Source organism: Grammomys surdaster, unplaced genomic scaffold (genome assembly GCF_004785775.1).
Source record: "Grammomys surdaster isolate TR1022 unplaced genomic scaffold, NIH_TR_1.0 806, whole genome shotgun sequence".
NCBI classification, from domain to species: Eukaryota; Metazoa; Chordata; class Mammalia; order Rodentia; family Muridae; genus Grammomys; species Grammomys surdaster.
This window is the reverse complement of record NW_021605225.1, coordinates 877,622-904,601: the sequence shown is the minus strand read 5'-3', so window position 1 is coordinate 904,601 and position 26,980 is coordinate 877,622.

The following is a 26,980-nucleotide window of genomic DNA, read 5'->3' as shown; positions in this document are numbered from 1 at the left end:
GTCATCACATATTTTGAAGGGAGTTGTGGTTAAATATGCGGGTCTCATGTTTAGCACATGTGTGCCCACCTTCACAGCACCCTCCCCCCCCAACACTAATAATTATAGCAAATAAAAGAATTGTGACAGCTGTGCTTCCTATTCTTCTCTTCTAAGACTTATGAATGTGAAGGGATTATTCTATATGCTAACATAATAGATAAAAATATAGCTAGAGCTTAGGTGAAGAAGGGAGTATTTCCCAGTAAGTTGAACCATATTTATTCTGTTACCAAGGCAACTATAAAGCCTTTCGCAGGCAAATATGTCACCTTTACTTCCAAAAGAATAAAAGAAAAAAAGTCAATGAAAGTGAATAGGGACCTCCAAGAACCACCTTAGAGTCAAGCCTTGAGGGGCACCTGGAAACATTAGGCTATCTTAATATCAGCAGTTGGAAAATTAGAAAATTTTCCCATGAGTTGTACCAATTGTCAGCATGACAAGCCTGTGGACAGGAGAACTGAGGGCATGAGATTACTGAGATTTAAAAGAGTAAGGTTTTATTTTTATGGTGATGAAATGAAAAATGGAGAACCAGTATTTGTGAAATAGGCAATCTTTGGCAATTAATTGATTGAACAACTAATTAAGCTATTAATGACAACTGATCTATTAACCAACTATTGCTAATGGAAATAATCAACAGTGTTAATTTCCTATCATCTAAATCATACTTTTCAGTCCTAGTGACCAACAACAACACTCGTGCTTTGAGCTTTATTCTTTTAGACACACAGTGGAAAATGGCAGAGCTATCATCTGACCTCAATTCTAGTAACGGCCAGTGAGATGCCCAGTTTGAATGTTGAGCTAAGGCATAATTGATTCTGGCATCTTCTTGTTTCAATCTGAAAGTATTCTTAACACTGCTTGTAAATCTTGCAACACAAAGTGGTACTAACTGTCATAGCCAGTCAGAACAAAAGAACTTCCAGGAAGCCATAATAATCCTGCATTTTGGGCCTTCAAATATCTGGCTAATGTACAGTAGGTGAACAGACAGCCCCACACAGTTATCTACAGCTAGACACACAGCTTTGTCAGCTGCCATAGTGTATGACACACACATTGCTTAGCCACTTCTAACAGTCCAGAAAGAGTTTCAAGAGGAAAGCTGGATTAAAGAACATTCTTTCTCTGTTCTAAAAATTCATTAATAGAAACCAACATCTTAGGGATAGTGTGTAAGGACTTCTTGGTGGAGACATGCACGGTTACGTGGGACCAAGTCCAAGTCCAACCTGCATGTCTTCTGGGATGATAAAACTGAGGATGAGATAGAGCCTTTACAGCCTTTTTCTCTTAATAAACATGAGTATTTTAAATAGATTCTTCCCTAAATATAATCCCCATACCAAATGATAGAGAACAGTCGTCTTCCTGTTTTAGACAAAGGCATAGCCATTTTATGCTTTAAAGTCAAGCGGAAAAGACACTGCCTTCTCTGGTCTTAAAGTCTGGACAGCTGCCAATCCAAAGTACTTCTATTTCTTCATACATACAAAGGACAGAAAACAGTTCAGAAATTTGTGATCTCTTGATAACCAGAAAGTCCAGGTTTTAAGTGGTATTTTAGGTCATTCATAAACATTCGTATCTTTGTAACAACAGAAATTTCTTAAAGGATCAGCATAAAACAACTGCATTACGTAACTTCCCCTCGGCAAAACCACAGGCAATTGTATCATAAACAGTCATATCCTTCCAAGAAGCCAACAAGTGATTGGGAATGTTGTATACAAACTTGGGGCTATGAATAAAGGGGACATTAATTTTTTTCCTTCTATTGAAAATAGATTTTTTTCTCACATATCCTGATTATGGCTTCTCCTTCCTCTACACCCCCACTTCTTCCTCCTCACTGCATCTCCATCCAGATCCACCCCTTTTTGTCTTGCATTAGAAATGTACAGGCTTCTAAGGGATACTAACAGGATAAAATATAATAAAATAAGACAAAAACTAGCACATCAGAATAAGACAAAACAAATAGAAGGAAAAGAACCCAAAGAGAAGGTACAAGAAACAAAGACACACTTGTTCAAATTTTCAGAAGTCCACAAAACCACAAAACTGAAAGCCATAATGTGTATTCAAAGGATCTGTAGAATAAAATAGGTGAAGAAAGATATATCAATAAAATAAAGCAACATATAATTTTTAAAAAAGGAAAAAAAAGAAAATCCCTGAAATGATATTATTCAACAAGGGACCTCCAAATACACCTTTGAGTTCATTTCTTAAGGCATCTACCGATGAGTGTGCAGCCTTCCTTTAAGAGTAGATTGTTTCAAGTTAAGTCATTTCTCATGTCACGCGTATCCATTCCACAGAAAAAAGCCCTGCGGCTTCTGCGCTTAGAAACCAGACTGACTTCACCCAAGAGACTATGGAAACCATGGAAACTGTTGGCTAGTGGACTCTGTCATTTTTTAAAAAATAATGTATAACTGGTAGATTGTTGTTTACTCTTTATCAGACTTCTGACTACGTTGACAGCTAAGTTTTCACAGATTTTACCTGTTACCTCATTGCCTAAACTCAGTTGAAAGACTACTTGTGTTAACTCATGCTGTTATCTCTTTTGTAAACTTATAAGCTACAGGAAACCCACTCAGATCTACCTCTCATGGATGCCATCCAGATAAGTACATCTGCCTAAAATTCCCACTCACTACCTATAACAAAGGGTAGGATCCCTCTGGGTTTCAAATGCACATCTTAGAAAAAAATTCTTTCTCCAAGTGTTCTTAATCTTATTTCCTACATCTTGTCAAGTCCAGGTGCATTCAACACAGCTCCAGAGAAGCAACCTTCAGATGCTCCATCTCCTGCCACACACACAGCTGCTTCTACTGGACCTGACGCTGGACATCAGAAATCAGCCAGTTCTCCTAAGACCAGACAAACATCTCCCATTCTTCTAGGTTCCCCCTAGAGACACGTCACCCCCAATGCCAGCAGGAAGTAGCCAGATTTCACGGTGACCCTCTTCCTGCTTTGCCGTCACCTCTTTCTAATTTTTCTTTTTAATTAAGCCAAAATATGGGAATGTTAGTAATCTGTCTAAACTCCATCTCCACAGTCACTTGGCAACAGCCAGGTATGCTCCTCCCCACAGTTACCTGGCAACAGCCAGGTAGGCCTGCCCACTATAAAAGGGGCTGCTTGGCCCCTCCTCTCTCTCTTGGCCCCTCGACCCCATGCCTGCAGGTTGTTGTCTCCCCTCCCCTCTTTCCTTCCCCCTGTTTCCACGTGGTCATGGCTGGCCTCCACTTCTCTACTCTCTTCTACTCCTCTCTCTCTCCTCCCGCTCTCCCACTCTCTTAATAAACTCCCCCTCATGGAACCGTCTAGTCTGCTGTGATCTGTCCCAAGCTCCACACCATGAAAATCCTTTTAGGTGTACCAAGGACAGACAATTGACCAAAAGAATTAGATGTGCCACTAATCAGACCCAGATAATCTACCTAATGGAGCCAGAACCAGAACTAAGGATTTCCTCAGTGGAAACATAGAAGGAGCAGGATGTCTCTTGTCCATAGGAGAGCTCTGGACCAGCTCACTTTCATTTTCTTTCTCTTTTGTCAAAGCATCCCAAACAGAAGGGAGGACTGCTTTTCTGAAACCAATTCTGCCTCATAGCTAGTGTCTTACCTATATCTAAATAATGTCCAAAGACAAAAAAAAAAGAAAAGAAAGAAAGAAAGAAAGAAAGAAAGAAAGAAAGAAAGAAAGAGTAGATTGTTTCCCCAGGGAGACTACATTGGAGGGAACTAAATTCTCATTTGCAGGTGGTTATCAATTGGAAATAGCTTCTGGATTAGGGATGAAGACTCCTACCTTCCCCTGGCATTCCCTTACATTGGGACATCGAGCCTTCACAGGACCAATGGCCTCTTCTCCCACTGATGCCAGGCAAGGCAATTCTCTGCTACATATGTGGCTGGATCCTTGGGTCCCTCCATGTGTAGCTCCTTCAGTCCTTCCCCTAACTCCTTCATTGGGGTCCCTGTGTTCAGTCGAATTGTTGGCTGTGAGCATCCACATCTTTATTGGCCAGACTCTGGCAGAGCATCTCAAGAGAAAGCTATATCAAGCTCCAGTCAGCAAGCATTTCTTGGCATTCGCAATAGTGTCTGGGTTTGGTGACTGTGTATGGGATGGATCCCCAGGTAAGACAGTTTCTGGATGGCCTTTCCTTCAGTCTTTGCTCCACACTTTGTCTCCATTTTTCCTCCTGTGAGTATTTTGCTCCCCTGTCTAAGAAGGACTGAAGCATCTATACTTTGGTCTTCCTTCTTCTTGAGCTTCATGTAGTCTGTGAATTGTATCTTGAGTATCCCGAACTTTTGGGCTAATATCCACTTATCAGCGAGTGCTCTTTTCACTTCCACTTATCAGCAAGTGTTCTTTTGTGACTGGGTTACCTCACTCAGGATGATATTTTCCAGTTCCATCCATTTGTCTAAGAATTTCATGAAGTCGGTGTTTTTAATAGCTGAAAACATGAGCATTTCTATGTGGTAAAACCCTAGGCCTTTTGTTCTTTTCCTTCTCTAGTCCCTCAATTAATTATTGTGCTTAAAAGCATTTCTCCAGGGAGCATCTTAGAATCAGATCACCTCTGTTCTATAAGAACTACAAACTGATATAGCTCACCCTATTCCTGGGCATGCTCTTACCATGGAAGGGTGCTTTGTGTTTTGAATGTCACATATTTAACTCCTAACCAAAAGTTGCACAATTTGGGGAAATTTTAATGTCTATTATCTTAGAAATTATGGACATAACTACCTTTATTAGATCCCTAAAATCCAAATTGGCTGTAACTATGGGACTGAACTACGTTGGCATGTCTCTTGGAGCTCCTTCTCAGGGTCCGTTTGCCAGTCATGAACTTTTGAGTGCAGACCTAATGCTAAGACAGAAGTGGGTTGTGCTGATCTGTAAGGAAGAGTGAGCAGAGCATAGAAAGCAAAACGTGAGGTTGGCATGTGCTTGGCATGTTTAAGGAATTCAAAGAGAGCCACACAACTTAAGCAAGTAAGACAGCGGGAGGGCATGCCAAGAATATGTCAGAACTGAGCCAAATGCACAGACACTGAGAGGCCAAATCTTCTAAGTTCAGACTCCATATTAGAGAACCTTACCTAAGTTTGAACTCAGGTAAACTAACAGGTCGGTACCTAACATTAGTTTCCAAGTCACCCCCAACAAAACCCAAGCCTAGTTCCAGTTTCTAGGCTAATCCCCAACAAAACCAGTGTCTCCAGGTTGCACCTTCAGCAAGACCAGCGTCTCCAGGTTATTCTTCCAACAAACCTGCAGGCCCAGGTTACAAGCCCATCGTCTACCTAATGATCACCAATGTAGAGGGCAACAGTAGTTAAGTTTATGATATGACTCCCAACACCAGCCAATTATGTTAAAGGCCATAGTAACTTCCCAGTTATATGTGTGCACATTCACCCTACTTGCTGCTTACTATAAAGCCTTGCTCAGATACATGTCTGTTTTTTGTGGGGGGAGGGGGCAGAGATCACTACACTTCCCTGGCACTACAATACACGGTGCTCACAATGGCGCAGCACACTCTTTAGTGCTTGACCTTTGATACTTTTAAATATTTACTGATAATTGCAGCAAAGATTTTGTCTTTTCCTTGTTCAATGAGCAGTGTGAGTTATGGTTGCCCCTCCCTCTCTGTAGCTTTGTTTTCTTCAGATTCACTCACTCATGCCCAATCACTGCCCAAGAAGTATTAAATGGAAAATTATGGAAAGAGTCAATGTGTGTTTTCTATTATTAACCATTGTAAAAAGCATGATGAAATCTCCTATGCTTTCCTACTGGCATGTGGAGTATGAATTGTGCAGTGTATACTTTAAATGCTACCCACCTGTTACCAGAGCAACTGTTGTATTATAGCTCTTCTGCTCGAGATGCCCTTAGTTTATTAAATAATGGTCCCTAAACATAAGACTAGCGATTCCAACAATAGGGAGATTCAAAGGGGAGTAATAAACTGCTTCTTTTAAGTGAAAATATGCAAGTTTGCAGTCGATATACATGTATAAAGAAAAATGCTTATATGGAGTTTCAAGTATCTTCTGGAGATCTTGGAAGGGGTCGCTACCATGTATAACTGGATCTGGGTCCAAGCAACAGAAAGGACTTGATTGTTTTAGAGTTTTAGCTATCGGTCAATTCTAAGAACTTTTACTTTAATTCTGGATGAGATGAGAAGCACTGAGAGATTTTTAAAGAGCAATAAAAATATCTGTTTATTTGAATCACTCTGGCTTTTGCTGAGAAAGGTACTGGTGTGTCAACCCATGGACAGGGACAAAAAGGACCAAAGTCTAAGTCTTTGAAGACGAAGCAAAAAACCACTCTGCCCGTGGGAATAGCGGCATATGCCTTTACTCTCAGCACTTGGGAGTCAAAGGTAGGTGGATCTTTGTGATCTACAAAGGAGGATCCTGCCTCAAAATAAAACAACAAAACAGAAAAAATGTGGTGGCATATGGGAGCTAACATGTAAGCAAGACAAAGAGGAAAGTCTAGGAAGAGTTTTGGGTTGAGCCCTGAGCACTTGCAATAGTGGAACCACAGAAAATGTGACCTTGGAGTTCCAGAGACCATGAGTCTGTTTGTGGAGCAGTTAAAGTTGAGGAAGTCAGTACACCAGTCGGAGGATGGGTTCAGGCTAGAGAAACACAGTTAGAGATGAGGAAATGCACAGAAATGGGGCAAGGATGGGAAGCAGAAGGAAAATCAAAGGAAGTAGTAAGAATCAGAAAAAAATCAGAAGCAGTAGCCGGGGTTGCAAAAAGAGGTGTTCCATTTGTGTCAAGTGGCCATGTGTGTCAAAGGCCAACACTAACGAAAAGTCAAATACAGCTGGAAAACTGCCTGGCCACTGAATTTAGCAAGTTGGGGATTTTTTAAAAATGCCTTTCTGTGGCACTGGAGAGGTGGCTCACTGGTTAGGACCAGGCTGACCAGGGTTCAAGTCCCTGCATCCAGATGGTTCCTCACAGCTATCTCTAACTCCCTTTGCAAGGGAATCCAACACCTTCTTCTGGCCCCCACAGGCACTGCGTACACACAGTGCACAGACCTACATGCTAGCAAAATGTCCATAAGCATAAAATCATGAAATAAAAAATTAAAAAGAAATAAATAAAATAAAAATCCCTCACTGTGATATTGGGATCCTTCTCATCAAAATGTGAAATTTAACTGTGTCAACATTTTGTGAACTTTCTCATCAATATTCAAGGATTAACGTAAATAACCTTTCATCTTTTTAAATTTTCACCCTTTCCATTCTTACTAACACTATAACCAAGTTCAGGCCCTGTTTCCCCAGGGCTGGATTACTGAGTAAGCTCAAAGATCCTCTTGTTTGTTTCTAATCAGCAACCCATCCTGATTAGTCATTCTGGAACAAAGATCTTCTTGATGAGATCCCAGATTCTCTGGTTTTTCTCCCAGCATACTGAGAATTTTCTCTTACCCATTTCCTCACTGCTATTTCTTGAAAGGAAAAGTCCCCTACACAAGATGATGTGTTTGAACAATTGGTCTCCAGCTGGTAAAGCCATTTGCAGGGGCTGTAGAACATTTTGGTCCCAGACCTCAGCCAGCAGACTGGGTCACAGGGCAGGGCCATCTTTCTGCTTCCTGACAGCAGCAGCAATGTAGTCAGTGCCTTACGCTCCCACAGAGGCAGCTGCAGGCTGCTCGCTATTTCACGAATTCCCTGCGGGTGTAGATTGTATTTCCTCACCCATGAGGCAAAATAGAACATTCTTCCATCACGTTTCTGTCAGGTACACTATCATAGCCACAAGAAATGCCACTAATAAAACTACTTAGCATAGCCACGTCCTTCTGACATGCCACATCTCCCTGTATATTTCCCAACAGTAACCATCTTCTTTCATTCCACAGAGAAGAGTCCTCCAGTACAACCACAGATGAGAGTGATTCAGGGGCTCCCCTCTTTTCTCATGTCAGCTCATTTAAGGAGAAATTCAAGATAGTGAAACACAATAGCACTAAGTAGACGGAAGAACTGATATTTTCTAAGAAAATATAACCTATTCAAATGGTTAGAGTTAAGTGAGTTTTTAAAACTGAAAATACCATTTACTAACAAGGACACCCAACAACTGGAACTCTGATTTGCTGTTATAGGTTTGGAAAGTTGTGGAGCAGTTTCTTTTATAAACAGCTATTTCAGACAGGACCTGGTGATCTAACTCTTAAGTGCTTACTACAACAGGATTCAAACATACTTCCCCACTCAACCCTATACACAAATCAACTACAAATAAATGACTATAATAGCAGTAGCATTGTTCATAATCTCCAAAACTTGGAGCAATCCAAACAACCATGAAATGGTGAAGAGATAACTAGAATTCTCCTCTTAAATAAAAAGAACTAAGCTGAAGTATATAGGCAACATGTAGAATCTGAAAACAACATTCTAAGTAAAAGCAGCTGGGTTTAAAAGGCCACAAAACCCAAGGGTTCCCTTTACCTGGCATTGAGGAAAAGATTGACCTATATAGACAGAACACACACAAGGGTTTGCTATGGGCTCGTAGAGGGTGGAGTCTGTGACTACAAAGGAAAATGAAGAAGCTCTCCAACAGGCTGGAAAGCACACTGCAATGACAGTCATGATGACTCCATAACTAAATCAACTGCCAAAGTCATAAACACGCATGAGGCATGCATTTGGCTGCTTATAAATATTCTAATGAATCTGGTTTTAGGAATGGAATTCCACAAGGGCAATGCTTTATTTACTGACCTGTCTGTAGTATCTAAAACTATAAATAAAAAGTATGAAATAATTAATAAGAAAAAAGATATGGAAGAGCAAAATAAAAGAAGAAAGGGAAGGAAGGAAGGGAAAAATAAAGAGAGAAAAGGAAGGAGAAATAAAAATCTAACTGTGAATTCTGATTTGACAAATTTTAAGATTCTTAAATATATAAATTCTGGAGCTAGAATATATATATATGTGTGTGTGTGTGTGTGTGTGTGTGTGTGTGTAAACCAGTTTTTTTAATTAGAAGTATAAATATGACAGATTAACGTGATTTTAAGGACAAGATTTTTTAGATAATTGGCCCACTAAATAATCACTAAGCAGTTATTAGTTAATTAGTTATTAGTTAGTTAAAGGCAGAATAAGATTATGTAGCATTTACAAAACCAAGAAATACTAGAATTGTAATCAATGTGAATTGATCCATACAGGGACAGGTGTCAGGAAAAGACATTATGGCAGTTCCTTGGAGTATCTTACAGCTTCAAAGCCATTTTGTGCTATTATCAGCAGTTGTACTGCTCATCAAGTCTTCATAGTAAACTATTAAAACCTCCTAATCTGTTTTCCCCCATCACCTTTTTTTTTTCTGTTTGCGAAATAAACAGATTTCTATCACTTATGCATCATTTTCTTCTCTTTCAAGTAATGTTACACTGTCCTAAAGATGATGGCTAAGAAGGAACTTACTCTTGCAGTTTTCCAAATTAAGCTCTTTGGGAAACCTGTATTAAATCATGTATTGAATCAGAACTTTTTCTGATTTTTTGTTTTGTTTTGTTTTTGTTTTTGTTTCTAAGGTCAGTTATAGGATGAGGAAATAGCAATACAATAGATGCACATAGTCAAGGAACAAGCAAGACAATAAACACAAATAGCCAAAGAACTAGCAAGGCAATAAAAAAAGTCCCTGTGACTTTTCTTTGTTCTAGCATAATGTCAGATTTCTGCCTGAAGCCCATTTCCTTATCCTTAGCCAATGTCAGATTCCTGCCAAAGAGCCCCAAAAGCTCTCCGCATATCCTCTTTTTTATTTCATAAACATGACTGAGCCTGTCTTAGGTCATTCTGACAAGAATGCCTTCCTTACCCATCAGGGAATATCCATTATCAAAAGCAATATACTTCTGTTTTAGGCTGTTAAGGCTCTGTGCAGAATCTTACCAGTCCTTGGCTTGCCAGCCTGTTAATTTATTAACTCTGTCTGGGAGTCCATTTTCAGGTTCAAGCCATGTACGTTGGCTGCCAACATGTTAAAGACAAGCTTTAACATGATGGGCAGGAATAAAAGTATTCCCAGGACAAAAAGGGCTAGCATGATCAAGCTATATATGCCATTCGTAAAACTTGACCAAAATAGAAATACTGACCTCAGGCCATGGGTAATTTTATCAGCAGTATCTATCACATCAACACTCAGCAGACCAGCATTCTTGAAATTCATAAGCTTACTATGCAAAGTTAAAACATCCGAGATGTGTTAGAATCATGCCAAATACACTGCAAATGTCTTTAAACTTTTCATAATTATAGTGACTACCACTGTAAATTTTAGAACTAACATGAATTCAATGGTATTTGGCATGACAGTCGAGATGGCTCCTTACCCTTAAATTCTGAACCTCCTTCCAATAATTTGAATAGGATAAATAGCATCAATCCTTTATTCCAAATGCCTATCTAAATCCTCTTGAATATTCAACACAACAGTAACATTTTTTTTTTGCTAAATGATTAACAAAAGTAGCTGTCTTAATTTCTTGTGTCAAAGCAATTGCAGAATCAGTGGTAGTAGCAATTAATGTAATTAAAGCTGTTATACCAGCAATAATCAAGCCCACTATGCTCTTGCTTCTGCTTAAAGCCTGAGTCACTTCTTCCATTACTTGCAAGCTTTTTTCAGAAAACCAAAGTTCTGTGATACTCAGGGCAATAAAACAAAAGCTGGTTGATATATGCCCATAACAGACATGCCAGGTTTCAACACATTAACACAATTAGAAAGTGTACAATCAATGTAACTTACATTAAATACTGTAGAAGAATCAACAGTAATTTTAACTTGACGATTGAAAAAGCCTTAACACATGCACTAACACTTGTTTGAAATCCAGATCCTGTCTCAACTTTATCTCTTGCTAGCATAACATAAAAAACTGCAGCTAACTTCCAAACATGTCTCAAAAAATATCCAGATCCAGTCTTCCGAATGAAGACTGTCATTCCCAATATTGGATTGATTTCTAGACCAGTGCATGATTAAGTCTGAATAACTGGCCACATTTAAGAAAACTACAAGAGTCATTATAACTTCTGTTTTTGATTCCCTGTCCTACAAGGTCTAAAAACTTGAGACAAGGAAGTTTGTACCATCTGAGATATAGGAAAGTAAAGGTGGGTCAGGAGCATATGTCCAATACAGCTTCCCAGTCACCCTTGTCAGGGTACTCAGCAAGCTCACAGGTGAGCATCATTCTTTGTCCTAGGATCAGCATATCTCACCAATCTCTCTGGTAGCCACCATGCTCCTTTAGCATCCTTCAGAAAAAACACAAACATGTCCTCTTCCCCATATTAGATACCTGATTAGGATCATGCCATATGTCAGTAAGTGGATCCTTCCTTTTCACCTAGGCGTAAGTATACCTAGTTGTAGAGTGCCATAGACACTCAGCAGAAAGTTCCTTGGGATCTAAAATTTTTGTTTTGTTTTGTTTTTTGAGACAGGGTTTCCCTGTGTAGACCTGGCTATCCTGGAACTCACTCTGTAGACCAGGCTGGCCTCAAACTCAGAAATCCGCCTGTCTCTGGGATCTAAAATTTTAAAAATAAATAAATAAATAAATAAATAAATAAATAAATAAATAAAAGACCATGATTTAAATAAATTTGTGGTGTATGGGGATATACCTCCTCATTTTTTATTTTATGAAGACAATGTTTTAAAGTTCCATGGGCCCCTTCCACAATACCTCGTCCTTGAGGATTATAGGGAATCCCAGTAATATAGGTAATATTTAATTGTTGACAAAAATGTCTCAAATGCTCTACTGCAATAGCCAGTTCCATTATCTGTTTCATCATCATCATTATTATTATTATTGAATATTTTACTTATTTACATTTGAGATGTTATCCATTTCCCCATACCCCCCCAACCCATATACCCAACCCCCACCACCTAATTATATACAGGTGTGCCCCCACCCACCCAGTCCCACCTCCTGCCCTCAAATTTCCCCACACTGGGGCATCCAGCCTTCATGGGACCAAGGACCTCCTCCCCCACTGATGACTAGCAAGGACATCCTCCATTACATATACAACTGGTGCTATGGGTCCCTCCACGTGTGTTCTCAGGCTGTTGATTAAGACCCTTGGAGCTCTGGTTGGTTAGTATTGTTGCTCTCCCTATGGGGCTGCAAACCCCTTCAGATCCTTCAGTCTTCTCTCTAACTTCTCCATTAAGGACCCTGTGATCTGTTCAATGATTAGCTTTGTGTATCTGCCTCTGTATATGTCAGGCTCTGGCAGAGCCTCAGGAGACTGGTATATCAGGCTCCTGGCAGTATGCACATCCTGGCATCTACAACAGTGTCTGCATTTGATGACTGCACATGAGATGGATCTCCATGTAGGACAGTCTCCAGATGGTCCCTCCTCTGGCCTCTGCTCCACACTTTGTATCCATACTTGCTTTCATGAGTATTTTCTTACTCATTCTAAGAAGGAACCCCACACTTTGATCTTCCTTCTTCTTGAGCTTCATGTGGTCTGTGTGTTGTATATTAGGCATTGTGAGCTTTGGGGCTAATATCCGCTAATCAGTGAGTACATACCATGTGTTTTCTTTTGTGATTGGGTCACCTCACTCTGGATGATATTTTCTAGTTCCATCAATTTACCTAAGAATTTCATGAATTCATTGTTTTTAATAGCTGAGTAGTATTCCATTGTGTAAATGTACCACATTTTCTATATCCATTCCTCTGTTGAAGGACATCTGGGTTCTTTCCAGCTTCTGGCTATTATAAATAAGGCTGCTATGAACATAGTGAAGCATGTGTCCTTGATTTATGTTGAAGCATCTTTTAGGTATATGCCCAGGAGTGGTTGCACCTGTGTCCTCAGGTAATGCTATGTCCAATTTTCTGAGGAACCACCAGACTGATTTCCAGAGTGGTTGTACCAGCTACAATCCCACCAACAATGGAGGAGTGTTCCTCTATCTGCACATCCTCGCCAGCATCTGCTATCCACTGAGTTTTTTATCTTAGCCATTCTGACTGGTGTGATGTGGAATCTCAGGGTTGTTTTACTTGCTTTTCCCTGATGACTAAGGTTGTTGAACATTTCTTTAGGTGTTTTTCAACCATTCAAGTTTCCTCAGTTGAGAATTGTTTGTTAAGGTCTGTATACCACTTTTAATAGGGTTATTTGATTGTCTGGAGTCTAATTTCTTGAGTTCTTTGTATATGTTGGGTATTAGACCTCTATTAGATGTAGGATTGGCAAAGATCTTTTCCCAATCTGTTGGTTGCCGTTTTGTCCTATTGACAGCATCTTTTGCCTTACAGAAGCTTTGCAATTTTATGAGGTCCCATTTGTCAATTCTGGATCTTAGAACATAAGTCATTGGTGTTCTGTTCAGGAACTTCCCCCTATTCCCACGTGTTCGAGTCTCTTCCCCACTTTCTCTCCAGTTTGTTCCAGTATATCCAGTTTTATGTGGAGGTCCTTGATCCACTTGGACTTGAACTTTGTACAAGGAAATAAGAATAGATCGATTTACATTCTTCTACATGTTGTCCTCCAGTTGAACCAGCACCATTTGTTGAAAATGCTGTCTTTTTTCCACTGACTGGTTTTAGCTCCTTTGTCAAAGATCAAGTGACCATAGGTGTGTGGATTCATTTCTGCGTCTTCAGTTCTATTCCATTGATCTTCCTGCCTGTCTGTGTACCAATACCATGCAGTTTTTATCATTATTGCTCTGTAGTACAGCTTGGTGATTCCCCTAGAAGTTCTTTTATTGTTAAGAATAGTCTTTGGTATCCTGGGTTTTTTGTTATTCCAAATGAATTTGAGAATTGCTCTTTCTAACTCTATGAAGAATTGAGTTGGGATTTTGATAGGGATTGCATTGAATCTGTAGATTGCTTTTGGCAAGATGACCATTTTTACCATATTAATTCTGCCAATCCATGAGCATGGGAGATCTTTCCATCTTCTGAGATCTTCTTCGATTTCTTTCTTCAGGGACTTGAAATTCTTGTCATACAGATCTTTCACTTGTTTGATTAGATTCACACCAAGGTATTTTATATTATTTATGACTATTGTGAAGGGTGTCATTTTCCTAATTTTTTTCTCAGCCTGTTTATCATTTGAGTAGAGGGCTACTGATTTGTTTGAGTTAATTTTATATCCAGACACTTTACTAAAGTTGTTTATCAGGTTTAGGAGTTCTCTGGTAGAAGATTTGGGTCACCTAATTATACTATCATATCATCTGCAAATAGTGATATTTTGACTTCTTCCTTTCCAATTTGTATCCCTTTGACTTCCTTTTGTTGCCTAATTGTTCTTGCACTTGCCTTTCACTATCTGGTTATCTCCAGTGCTACCTGCACTCACTGTCTCTGACTGGAGCCTGTCTCTCCTGTTATCTTGGTTTTGTCAGAACTCCTCAGAGTCCAACTGTCTCTGTGATTCTGTGATCCTGAGATCCTGGGTATAAGAGTTCCTGAGAGTCAGGCTGCCTCTGGAATCCTGAAATCCTGGTGTGACCAAACTCCTGAGATGCTTGTGATCCTATGATCCTATGTTCCTGGGTGTGATAGAGCTCATGGGGGTCCAGACTCCTCTGGGTTTTGTGGGATTGGGTGCAGAGCTAACGCTCAAGGTCTGTTTAGGTGTTTTGTGCCAAACTTCTGCTATGTGATTAAATCTCGGGCTCTGTACAATTCCAGGCATAATGTATGAGGATGCGTCAGTTATTAGTGCACTTAAAAAAAAATAACTGCAACCAAGATCAGCTGACTTAATCAGAAAAAAAATGCTGGAAAAGAAAGATGCTTGCAGCTCTGCATTCTACATCATCAACAAACAAGAGTAACATTGGAACCTCACAAGACCAGGGAGGGCATGTCTTTGTAAAGGAAACCTTTCATTAATACAACATGTTTAAAGACAATGGAAAACATCAATCAAATTCTATGAAATCCTGGGACAGTTGAGGTTTCTGAATGCCTGATTTTAGAATTACTTTTTTAGGGTCCAAGAACTTGGGAAACAATGCATGAAAACCAAGTTCAAGCCAGAAAAAAAAAATCTTTATTCAGAAATTGATCAGGGAGACAGCTAGGTTCAGTGTTCAAGCCATGTCAGTGTGGGGGTGGGGGCAGGACAAGAAACCTTTCAAAGCAAAAATTAAAAACACAAATTATGTGGAGTAGGGGCAACCAATTAGGTATATGAATGTTGTGTGTTTCCAAACATTTTTCTACCTGGCATCTTAAGTGGGTTACTACTCGTCAAGTAACTCAGATGGCTATCTTAATAACTTGGCCTAGATAAAGGCCAGCCAATCAGAACATCTACAGGATTTTAGTCCCAGCTGGGTGCTAACCAACAAAGCATACGGTAGGATATTGTGGTCTAAGTTTATACATGGCACCTGGAGTCAGAAGCCATTTCTGGGAATTCAGCTGTTTCTTGGAGTTTAATCTAGTACAAAATGGAGACTATATACAAGAAACCCCTGAAGTCTCTGAAGCTAAAGAAGCCCCCAACAACTTGTCATTATCAGTCTGTCTTGCAATGTCAGCAATAATCTGTCACTATTACATCAAGCCACCTCCATTCCCCAGAGTTTACTTATTCCCCAGAAGCCAGACCTCCCCTTTAATCTCTCTCTCTGGATGGAAACATAGACACTATCTTTCTGAGAGAAATCAGTAATAAACAATGCCTATATATAAACCATGATTAATGATCATAAAATATAACCAGGAAACAAGAATACAAAAAGCAAGTAGCCATGAGAATATTCATTCTCATTTGAAATTTGAGTGGTTAGTCAACACCAAGCTTTGTTGGAATATAGGAATCCCTACTGCAGTTAAGTGTATTCAAAGGAATACACTTAATTTCACGTGTCACTGTTGGGAGTGTAAACTATTGCTGAAAACACTTTGGAGTTACTTATCTGGCTTGTCAAGAGCCAACAAGCTAATAATAGCAGATAATTGATCTTCCTGAGATGGCCCACCTTGGATTAAAAGATGTACTGTCTTGTGATGCTATATAGACAAGTAGATGATTTCTTAATCTTTAATGATGATCCTATAATAATTCCTAAATTTATAGTAATTATTAAGCTCTTTTAATAACACTGCTATTAAATCCTTTCTGATAGTCTGAACCTCAATGAGAGCTTTGCCAGTCTTTAGTGTCACGGAGTTACTTATTTCTGAGATAGCAAGAAGGCATTTACCACTCAGAACACATTCCAAAAGGTTGTAAAACCATTAACTAAAGGTCATAAAAAGGGAACTAACAATTTGTTATAGGTGCCAGGACAGAAGATAAAATATTGACTGTGTTTATCTATACAAAACTTCACTAACTTTCATGAAGGTAAGCACTCATATACATAAAATAATAAAATAATTTCTAAAGATTGGAAAAATAAACAAAAACCATAGTAATCACTCTCTGTGGGAGACAAGATCATGCTTATTGGCTTCCTGGGGTTTTGTTTATCTTTAGTTAAACACCTCTCTCTTTTTTTTACATTGGAATGCATTGACAACAATGTCCTGTACCACATTTAAAGACTATTGATTAGCAAAAGAATCTGCAAAATAATACACACGTGCTACGATATAGCTAAATTGCAAGATGCAAGCCTAGTAGGAATACAGCTTTGGATTCAATGGCCAGCATATAAAAAATAGAAGCACGTAAGGTTTAACCCCACTTAAATAAGGTGCAAAACCAAGTGAAAATCAAACTCTGTCAGAGTGAGAACAGAAGAGAGGGTCGAGGGGAACAGGGAATATGAGGGAGATGGGGGTGGTCAGTCAGAATTATTCACCTTTTAAAAATGAATCATTATGTTTCTTGTGACAGACATGTTTCTGTATTTCATAACTAACTAAAATTTGCTTTAAGTCAAGCATTCCAGTCTACTTTCCAGGAAAAGAAGGGAGCCAAATTAGATACTTTTTGAAGAAATACAATAGCATCTAATTACCTATTTTTTTTTTTTTAGTAAAGAGCTTAATTTGATCAATCACAGCAAACCAGTTACTTAAAATACAGCAAGAAAAATAATAAATAAAAGTTCTGTGTTTAATATAAGCTAGCTTCCCAGAATCTCACACAAGATAATACTGTTGAGCATTGAATGGCTGACTGCAAAATGCTTAGTGAACCCGTGCCCAGAAAAGAATTAAGATGTAGCCCTGACTCATCTAGGTGTTTCCACTGCTGAGAAGAGGAGCAGCTTCCTCCTGTAAGAGGTGAGGACACCTCTTACAACTCTTTCTCGAAGTGGGTGGAGAAAGAGGTGGGAAATGAAAATGAGCATGCAGAAACGGAGGGAAGGATGATTGTCCATTTCAGTCTCATCCTGAGTGTCCACAGGCAAGGATTCCCCAAAATACAAGCTCAAGCCCAGAGACAAGCTCCATGCAGAAGCAGTCCCTGAATGAGGACCATAGTAAATAAAGCAAATTATAATGTTGAGAAGCAACAAGAAAAAGTATGACGATGAATGTTATTACTCTTGTGAGGTATGATGTGATGTTTTATTGTATGTACACACACACACGTCATATGTGTGCACATGTGTGCAGAGGTGAGAGGGCAACGTCAGTTGTTTCTCTCATTTGCATCCCCGCCTTATTTTTGGACATAGGGTCTCTCACTGAACATGGAGCTCAGGAATTAGCTAGATTAGAGGACCAATGAGCCCCAGAAATCTTGCCCGTGGCTCCACAGCACGGCAGGCTTTCTGCCTGGGAATCCAAACTCAGGTCTTCATGCTTGTGCAGCAAGCGATTGATTGACTAATCCATCTCTCCAGGCCCCAGTGTGATGCTTGATTCTTGTATGCCGAGTAGTGATCAACTCTAGGTAATTGCCATACTCATTCTTAACAGAAATCTTCACAATAGAAGAAACATGAGAAGTGGAAGCACAAAATAGGTAGACTGTGTAGCAAAGGGAAGACAGAGAGACATAAGTCTGTTTTCCTTTCTCCTTCACTTTGTTTTTGCAGTCAAGAAACCACCTCCTCCTGAAAGTCCCCAGATAAAAATATTTGCTTCCTCAATCTTGAAGCCGTGACTCATCTATTCTGCACAGCTGGCCACTTTCCTCTTCTCACAGTGCAAGCGCTTCTACGATGGACCAGACACTTTAAAAGACAAGCTTTGCCTCAGAACTCTAAGCCCAGGGAATTTTTTTCTGATAATTATGTGCAGGAAGTATGTGAGAGCAGGAAATGTGTGAGTCACATGTGGCCAAGCATGAACCTGCTAGGACAGAACACCTGGTTGGGAGTGTGGGAAGAACCCTCTTTGAGTTGGCCAGCTTGTCTAAGCCAGCACTCCCAAGTGACAATCCACATTGGTGCAACCTACAGTTTAACATTGTGGGAACTATAAACTGCTTCTAAGAGCCTCCCACACTGCTAAGCAAATTGTGATACACTCTTAACTATTGTTACATCAAAAGCAAACACCGAGATGACCCAAGCCTCAGGGCAGCTGCAGGGCAAAACATTATGAGGGATGCAACCATCTTGTTCTAAAGTGGGAGCATCCTTTTGTTGTTAAACAGTTGGAATAGTGCACCAGAAGAAACTGAAATGACCTCAAGAAATCTCCATAGGAGAAGGAAGGGGCAGAAGCTTTTTGCCAGCTAGAGGAGGAACTTGCTTTCCTAAAAGAGATGGCAGACAGTTCTGACCTCTTATCAGGCCATCTTACAGGGAGTAGAAACAATGCTGGATCCATGGTGGGTGGGATAAGGACCAGGACTGTTTAGGTCTCTGTCTCTCTTGTCCTGTTTGGACCAAACTTCATGTCAGGACCCTGAAGATGAGCTTGGGGAATCACAGGACCCCTTTTTCCTCATCCCAATTTAACCACAGTGAAACAATCTGTTTTCTCTGCTTTTTACTTTCTTTCTTCAATTGGCTTATTGTGATGTGGTAGCTGAACATGGCTTTAGAGGGCTGCCAGAGGCCAGGCTCAACAGCAGTATTAACTATGGGTCTTAGACCGAAGCCCCATGCTGAGTACACTTCTGGGTTTAGATATGCTTGGGAAAGGTGTCTTTCTTATGAAATTGAAGCATACAAAAATAAAAGTCATATGCACACCCTTTAACTATGCGGATGCAAACAAACAACGGGATAATTTTCTTTTCTTAGTTGTCCACAGTGTTGTTCTTTGTTGATGTAAATATTAAAAAGCTGCTCCATGCTCTCAGTGGGTATACCCATGGTTCTGCACCTGCCCAAAAGCTCTGGACTCATGAAGGAAAGATACAGCACACACATTTTTTATATTTAATAATCCTTACTGCTCATGACAGGGCACTTCCAAACTTCCCCTTGGCTAGCATACACTCCCCGCTGGTATTCCTGATTTAACATTTTTAAATCTATATTTTATCTTTGCTGCCTTGCTTTGCTTCCTTCTACGCAGTGCTCCCATGGGGTCACTTTCCCTTTGACTTTGCATCTACTATTCAGCTGTTTCATCCTCCTGCTCCTCCATTGCAGGGTCCGTCTTACACCTCTCTCATAGTGAACAGCCTTCTTCTTCTCTTCATTCCTTGTCAAGGAAATCTAAAAGTCCCATCTCTGTCTCCCTGCCCCGCCATTGACCATTGGCAACTTTATTTCCCAATCAGAGCCAACTGGGGGCAAGCTTCCGTTAGCGTATGTGCAGGACACTGCAAACAGGTGTTTTGGGTTAACACGATTAGCATGAGAACACAAGCCATTTCAGTCATCTCTGCTACATGTATAAAAGCTCAGTCTTAGGAGCCCCTGAAATGGCCCCAAAACCTCCCAACAACTTCCATACTCAAAACTAAGTCAATGTGTAATTTTAAAACTTCATAAACAAAAGTCAGGCAGAGGTTTGGATTTAAGGCTTAGTAAGAAGAGTCACTGTCAATGCTAAGCACAGCATAGAGGCAGAAAGTACTACATCCAAGAATAAACTGAGATGAGGATAGATTAGCAGAAGAAAAGAACACCATTTATTTGTCAGATATGCCTGACATAGGAACTCTCATGAAGACCTAACGATGCCAGGTGGTTAGAACCACTCCCACCCCACGTGTCTACTAAACTGAAAAAAGAACTCTGAGAACAAGCTACAAACCATATGGAAAGAATTAAAAGGTAAGTTATTTTACCAAAGGCTGTTCAGAACCCCTACACCCCACATGATGACTCCCTGTCCTTAAACAGGGGATAACCATTTTCCCGGTGTAGGGAAGGTGTCTTTGAGATGAGAAACTCATTTATTCCTATAAAAAATAAAAAAGAAATGAACAGAGTGAGGTGGCTTACATCTGTAATTCCAGAACTGAGAAAGGTGAGGTAGCAGAATTACCATGGGCTGAAAGTCAACTGGTAGTGGAATGAGATCCTACCAAGGTGTGGTGGGAGACAAGGAAGAGGGTGGGCAGGTGGGGAGGAAGAAAGGAAGGGAAAGAAAAAGAAGCATCAGGAAGTATAATTCAATCTTCTTTGCACCTGTTGCTTTGCAAGTGTCTTTAACCCTAATAGTTAAGGTATTGGAATATGTGGAAGTTTTAACTTCCACAGCAGTAATGGGTTGATTCAGGAAGTTATTCCTGGAAAAAGCAGAGGAAGGACCAGAGGTAGAAAACAAGAATAAAAAGCCACAGTATCAGACAGCTGGCTGCCTCAGTGACTAGCAGGAATGTCCATGACCAATAAAGTGACCACAGACACATAGAGAAAAAAGAGAAAACAAAGGACATCATTTCGTATCCCAAATACCATCACTGGAGACTTATGTATTGATTTTTAATTTTCTTTAAAAATTCATATTGCATATTTATTTGTTTATTGTGTGTGTGTGTGTGACTGTATGTGTGTGTACCTATGCATGCACATGTGCCACAGCTCACTTGTGGAAGTCAAAGGATAACTTGTGGGAGTTGGTTTTCTCTATTTCTACCACACCACATTGTATCCAAGGACTCAGACTCGGATTATCAGCCACGGCAGTAGGTGCCTTTACAGACTAAACCATCTTGCCACTTTTGAAGTTTCTATTAACCACATGTAATTGAAGTTAATTTTAATCACCTATTTTATTGAAATAAATAGAGAGAAATGTAATTTTACAATACATACTTCTTCTTTGGTACAAAGTGATCTAGATACAGATATATCCTTCACACTCATAGCCCATGACTCTTTGGCTAGCCAGGTTGGCCAGTGGTGATAGGCAGTGAGTCGTTACCATCTTAGCAACTGAAAATCTAGAATACTACATCTTTAGATGCTTTTGCATTCTGAGCTATGGGCCTGGTAAAACTTACTAGTTTTCAAACCCAAATCTTCGACCTTTAAAAGTAGATTGCATCTATGTATTAGTTTTATTTTCCAGTTGCTTTGATAAAATACCTTGTCAAAAGAAACTTGGGAAAGGAAGGGCTTCTTTCAGCTCACAATTCCGGGTTACCAGCTATCATAGCAGGGGCGTCAGAATGGCAGGAACTAGAAAAAGTGGTCACTTACATCTGTAGACAAGAGTGGAGAGCAATAGTATTACATGAACGCATGTCTGCTTGTGCCCAGCTCACTTTCTCCATTCTTATATGGTTCCCTGCCTAGGGGATGATGCCTCCCACAGTGACTGAGACTTCCCACCTCAATTAATATAATCAAGATAATTGTCCACAGACAAGACAACAGAAAATCCTGGTCTAGATTATACCTCAGTGAGATGCCTTTTCCAGATAATTCTAGACTGTAACGTCTACAAGCACATTACTTTAATCCATAGCCTCCCATACTGAGTCTCCAAAGTTTCATGTTTATCTCATGATGTAAAACTCAGTCTACTTTAAATGTCTCCATACTTTTAAATTTTTTCAATATTTTATAACTCCAAATTTCTTAACTATGAACCCCTATAACGTCAAAATCAAGTAAAATGCTTCAAATATGTAATGGCAAGAATACATGTACTTATACCCAAAAGGAAGAATTAGTAACACGAAATAAGCCCAGAAAAAAAAATCTGTCTGGGAAAATACTAAATTCCACGGTTACATGTGTGTCTTCTGGGGTTTCTGATGAGATTACCTAAGCTTCCAAGGGCTTAGGTAGCCTCATCCCTCCAGCTCTACCACCCCAGTACACACAGACTCTCCATTAGTCTGCAACTTTGCTTGGCGGACATCTTGAAGTCCTCTAATATCCTGGAGTCCCTACTTCAACTGATTCATCACCTTCATGGATTCATGGAATAGCCTCTCAGGAGTCTCTCTGCTGTGACTCCAGCCTCACCACACAAAGCCAGACCAGGCTTTGGTGGCTATTTGTGACTACCTCAATTTTGCATCTCATATGGCTTTCAAATATGGTATCGTGTATATATAACACTTTCAAAAGTATCCAATTCTTCTACCAGGTTGAGATGCACCCCAGGTCTTCTTGGACCACAGCTATGTCAATTTCTGTGTACTGACCCTAGAGAGATACTTTACAGGATACTCCTCTGTCATGCACTATTTTCTCTATCAATTATAGCTACTTCTTCAGCATCAGCTTGCCCCCTCCCCCAAATAGTCAGTCTATTATCTTAAATTTAATAGGACACTGGCAGAATGAAGGCAGATTCTTGGCCCAACTCACACATGAAGGACCCCTATTCTGGCTCTTGACAGAATCCTTGTTCCCATCTGAAACCTCGTGGGGTGGGCCTGTACTGTTCATGTTTCTATCAGCAGTACTAGCTTCAAAGCTCCCATTAGAATAGCCCACTACCCTCTGATTCCAGCATTCAATAGCTTTTCTAGCCCAATGGTCCAATCTCTTCCACATTCCTCCCAGTTCAAAAGGCCTAAAAGCCATGCGGTCAGCTTTATAACAACAAGTGCCTCACTTCTCAGGACCAACTGCTGTTGTAAGTTTGTTCCCTGTTTCTGTGGTAAAATTTTCTCAACAAAACACCAAGTCAGCAACCATTTAACTACAATGATGTACTTCCTACGAAATATGTTAGAAGCAATGGTGGCACAAAGCTTGTGGAAATAACCAACTAATAACTTATTTGCCTTAAGGCACACTCTACAAGATGAAACCCATACCCAACACTGCTTGCATAACTGAGAACCTGAGACTAGATAGCCCAGGGACCTAAGGTAAATATAAAGCTGGTCTAAAAAAAGAAAAATATATAGACAGTGATGTCCTAACTTCTAATGACGTTCTGTTATACTCATAGGTCTTGCTTAGCTATCTTCAGAGAAGCTTCCTCCTGCAGCAGATAGAAACAAATACAGAGACCCACACCCAGACAATATGCAGACAGAGAGTTACCTTGGAATATTCAGCCCTAAATGGGTTGTCTCCATCAAATCCCTCCCCTCAGAGTTCAGAGAACCCCACATACAGGGAGGCAGAAAAAATGTAAGAGACAGAGGACACCAAGGAAACAAGGCCATCTAAACTAACATGATCAAAGCTCAAACGAATCACAGGAACTGAAGCAACAGGTGCAGGGCCTACATGGGTCTGCACCAGGTCCTCTGCATAGAGATTACAGCTTCTAGTCTAGTGTTCTTGTGGGATTCCTCAGTGTGTGAATGGGTGAGTCTCTTGTTCTTGTTCCTTCTCTTGGGCTCCTTTCCTGCTGCTTAGATTGTCTTGTCCAACTTCAATATCATCGTATGGTTTTATCTTTTTTTATTTTGTTATATCTTTTGAATGAATGAATGAATGATGACTACCTAGCCACTAGGGTAAAAGCTAACAACTGAACTCCCATGCAAACCTGCTGGAAGAGGGAAAGTCAGTTTTCCCAGTGGAGTGACATGAGGTATGTCAACCACCTCAGGCCGGGACTCATATTCAGTAGCTGACCAGCATATACACAGTATTTTGTGTGTGGTTTTTATTTGATTACAGTTCAATGGGAGTTTTTGCTATTGTTTTGTTTTCTTGGTTTTGGTTTTTTTGTTTTTTTTTTTTTTTGAGAAAGAATTTAAAGTTGGGTGGGTAAGGAGGAGGAATGTTCCTGGAACACTTGGGGAAGGGGACAAATATGATCAAAATATATTTCAATTTAAATTTTGTTTTAAAAATAAAGATACAATAAAATAAATATAATGATATAATAAAATAAAAAATTTTAAAACAAAGATGAAAGAAAAAATAAATAGATAAATATATAAACCATAGTGAAAAGAAAAAATTACCTCAATAAAAGCAACTTAAGAAGAAGGGTTTATTTCAGCTCATAATTACAGGTTATGATCCACCATAGCAGGAAGCCAGAATACCAGGAGTTTGAAAGAGTTAGCCACATTAAATCCACAGTCAAGAGCAGAAGGCAATGGATTAATGGATACGCTCACCGACTCAGTTCACTCTTTCTCACTCTTACACAGTTCTGGAACACCTGAAGAGGAAACAGTGCCACCCGTTCTGAGTGTATTTCCTCATATTAGTCTGCTCAGTATAGCCCCCAGGGAACTATGGTGATACACTATTATGAAACTATTTTTTACATTCTAAGAGACTGCAACTTTTGCTGGACCTCATAGCTAGTTAATAATACAGCTTGAGGTCACTAAGGATTTAAGACTGTTACCCAACTGTATATTCAGACTGTTTATTTAACCTTGTTTTAAGACAGCAGTTTGCAACCCTTTGGGGGGGTTGAATGACTCTTTCACAGGGTCACATGTCAGATATCCTGCATACTATATACTTACGTTATGACTAGCATCATAGCTAGCAAAATTATAGTTATGAAGTAGCAATGAAAATAATTTTATGGTTGGGGAGTCACCACAAAATGAGAAACTGAGTTGAAGGGTCTTAGCCCCAGGAAGGTGAGAACCACTGCTTTAAGGGGACAATGTAGTCATTAACCTCACTTGACTTGGATTTCCCATTTAATCAATCTTTAGAACCCGAGCTAGTACATAGCTGTAATGTTAAGTTATGTACTCAGAGTTCATCACTAATTCACTTAATCCTTGCATTTATAAACACACCCACAGTCAAACCTGATCTAGATGATCCTTCACTGAGACTTTCTTCCCAAGTAGTTCCAGAATGCCTCAGGCAGACAAGTAAAACTAACAATCACTATGTCCAATCTACTTTTTGTTCTAAAATCTTCCACTTAGAGAAGAGTCTGTTCCTGTAAACTTGATCGAAGGCAATATTTACACTGAGTGTTTGTGCCAAGAAAACCACAATTTTAGCTCACTAACCCCCGCCCGACAAATTGACGCACACGTTTCAAACCACAGAGACGAAAAACATATCCTTTTAAGTAATAAAGAGTAATGATTAAAACTTAACACCTTCTAAGAAGGAAACCCTTTGATGCTGGTATTTAAACTTCTAGACTTGCATTTGAATCCTCTGTAAGGTTTGACTGGGAAAAAACATTAAAATAAAATGTTATTTTCATAACTTAAATTTGATATAGTTGTCATCACCACCAAAATCATTTTGTAACGAAACTGCTAGGTAACAGATCATTTCAAAGAGGAGACTGAGCACAGACAACACTGTCTGCAGAGCTGAGACTGACGTTTGTCTTCACACAGTTGGACACCATGCCCATGTCCTACAAAGCAGGGTCACGACACACTTTCCTTCTGTCTCTCAGCTTTGACAATCCACTGCTTGCCTCTTAGACTGCCCATCTTTGTACAACAATATGCCTAGAACATATGTCAAAAACATACATTGTACACAGCTTTCCTGCTGATTTACCCTTTCCATGACATTTTACCTCCCAGAGATCATCAACACAAGCCATGTAGCTGGGTAGTCTGGCACATGCTACCAAGCCTGCTCTGGAAACCTGACTGTGTGCCAGTATCCAATTCCTTCCTTAGCTCACTCAGAAGTGATCCTTTAGAACGGCAACAGGATGCTGCATCAGGAGGATTCTGGAGCAGGCAGCTTCTAGGCTGGAGCTTTAACCTCAGCTGACCTCGAGTCTCCATATTACACTTTTAATCTTGAACTGAAGTGCTGTTCTCCATGCTCTCTAGCCTGCTGTTAATTCCTGCAGATTTTGGCCTTGCCAGAGACCATGGTCATATCAACTAATAAAGTCTCCTTTCCTCTCCCTTCCCCTCCCCTCCTCTTCCTTCCTCTCTTCTCCTCTCTGCTTCTCTTCCCCTCTCTTCTCCACTCCCTATACACTAAGCAAGTATTATAACATTGAGCTACAACCCCACTCGTCTCTACATATATATCCATATATAGCTATACATACATCGCATTGGTTCTGCTTCTCTGGAGATCCCTGACTTATAAAACCATGCTTAATATATGACAAATTTATTTGGCAATTTAATGGGCTTAGCTACTATTTTTATTTTTGCTAAGGTTCAAAAGTCCATTCAGAGCAGGTTGGTTCCTCTCCCTTACTACATGGTGCACATGAGGTTACAACTTTCCTACTTACAGGACAATAATGATAGTTCACTTTTAAGTTGCTACTGTCCCTCAGTTTGTAGCTCCAGAAAAAACATTGTTTGAAACTGTGGATATAGGAGTATCTATTCTGATGTCAGGAGGAAGGAGGAATCTCATGGCTACAGTGATTCTGCAATCCACCTTGTGATCATGGCGGAAGTCCTCCTTAAGATGAGGAAGGACAGAGAAACGTGGAAAAAGCACATCAATTTCTGTGAACCAGGAAGTCTTTAGTCCTTATACCAAATCCCTGGAACATAGCTCGTCTGATGCCATAAGCTCATTCCAAGGAGTGACGGGTCTGAACACAGACTCATTCTCAGTGTGGTGTTTGCCTTGCT